Source organism: Branchiostoma floridae, chromosome 15 (assembly GCF_000003815.2).
Source record: "Branchiostoma floridae strain S238N-H82 chromosome 15, Bfl_VNyyK, whole genome shotgun sequence".
Lineage (NCBI taxonomy): Eukaryota > Metazoa > Chordata > Leptocardii > Amphioxiformes > Branchiostomatidae > Branchiostoma > Branchiostoma floridae.
In genome coordinates, this window is record NC_049993.1 from 20019176 (window position 1) to 20021649 (window position 2474).

Here is a 2474-nt window from a genome sequence, read left to right on the forward strand (position 1 = left end):
ACATTGCGTGCATTTGACGCCACGTACGTTATATTGCTACAGGCGGTATACAAGCCATAGCACTGTAGCTTCGAAGCATCTTCGCCTCACGCACTAGTCTTCTAGATTGACCAAAGAACACACTCGCACGATCATGAAAGTTCGATCAAGTGCAGTCCTGGCAGCCCGGCTGACATACTGCTACATTATTCGAAAATTCGGGTATGGTGTCATTCGTGAATAAGGTCAAAGGTCCTTAAAGTTTTGCCAGGTGAGTCGACACACGTGTGCAGTGTTACCATGGTACCGGGGTTATTTGGATAGAATCACTAAATTCTGCTGCTTTTCTGTGAAAGCGAGGATGCTCGAGTATGTAGGTACCTGTATGTGTCTTGTTGTCCCGTTTAGGCGGAAGGTGGACGGTTAAGGCTCTATGAATGTTGATAGATGTATCAAACGTTGAACACAGTTTCATGTGTTCGTTGTTGTTTTGTTGTCATACCACATTAGCAATTGGTGCATTTGGCGCACGTTGATTTAAACCATAAAACCATGTATGAAAATACATGTCTTCTCTCACCCTCGTCTTGATCACCAACGTTGGTGATGTATATAGTCGAGTACAAATTTGTAAATATTTCATGTATTTGTAGTTGACGGAATAATGCGAATAACGTATAGATGAGCTATGAATACTGCAATACGAGGGATCGCTGTTGTTGTTTATATTCGGGGTATTCGACGGCTGGTGCCTACCAGGACGTCAGTAGATTGGATCAAAAATTGATATCCAAATTAGCGGATCAAATTACTGGTTAATAATGTAAATCAGCATTTTGGCAAACACCTGCTTTTTGCCAACCACTGCGTTACTGTGACATCATCGCAATCTCTCGTCTCGTTTACCGGTTTAGCAGTTATAGAAGAACTTTACTGCACAATTGTACATGGTACAAAGTATGGCAACAACTATTACACATAGTACAAAATAGAGGTATAGGATAAAGCTTAACGTCCTAGTTAAGATAACAATAAGGGCTAATATAATTCTTTGATATAGTATCATGATATAATGCATCTAGCCTTTATTATGATCACCTGTGTTGCAGATGAACATCAACATGATTTACCCAGAGGGTCATTTCTCTGTCTGGACTACAAGCGGAACATGCATCTTGTGAAGGCGGTTGAACAACATTCGGGTTGTGGAATTTTGAAAGAGTCTCTGTTGATGACAACAATTCAACCTTCGAAAACGAAATACCGATTGTTGATGAGAAGAAAAGTAAATAAGTAATGAGAGGCTGGAAAATTGTGGGAAAATTAACTTTAATGAGTAATTTTCATTTATTTGCATGAATTGGTGTAAGTCTCACATAGCAACTGGATACGATTTCGGAAACGGTCAGTGACACTAACGAAAGATGGTACCTGAAACGTCTGACCGTTTCTAAAACCATATCCTTTTGCTTGAGTTACTATTATTTGATGTGCCTATCTGGATGTCTATCTTTTTCCGACGTATAGTCTTACATACTTACATGTTACAGTGTATTATGTGTGTAATTGGATTATTTGTCTCTCAATTGAATATCAAAGGGTTAATCAGTCAGTGAGTGGATATTACTTTTATTTATGTCATTGCAATTCTAATTCTACTTCAGAGGCCTGCAATGTAGCCTTGATTCGCATGTAACTGTGGAGAATTCTAGAAGCCAACTATTTTTGTATTAGTAAACGAAATGATTTAGCAGTCCAATGATTGTCAAAAAGTACTGTTAGTGTTATCTGGTTAACTTTTTGTATTTATTTATTTTATTTTATTATGCAAGTTATAGAATGAACACCGAAATGAACATCGAAACAAGAACGCTATATATGAGCATGCCTTTTGTATACATACATGTATATGTAAAGATCGGTGTTGATTTCAATGCACATACTTTTAGGATATTATTGCTTCGTCAGATTTGAAGCATATTGTTTATTAATGTCAGAATGAAATTCAGTAGATATGGTTTCTATTCTATTGTCTTCTTATCCATGTCTGACTTATTGAATAAAGAAAACTTTTCAATGATCTGTTTCTCCGTTTTTGCCTGATTTTCGAGTCTTTCACTGGGCAACCATAGCTGGTCAACTATCCAATTAGTAGGAATCGTCTTGGCCAATCCTCATTGTTTCCAAGTCAGCAGTTTATATATTCAGATTAATTACACTCACCTGTGTTACAGGTGCATAATGAACATAATTTACCCAAATGGTCTTTTTAGTGTTAAAACCACAAGTGAAAGATTATACTTTTAGAAGTATTGTAAAAAAAGTTAGGGGGGAGGCGGGTATCGGGTTCTAAAGAAAATGTAAGGGGTTCCATTCAATCTTCAATATATTTCCATTGTAGGGAAATGAACTTATAACGAGTGAATTTGATGACATTTGTATTTACTTATTAGATATGTTTCTAACATAACGTTACATTGTGTTGCGGCACAGCC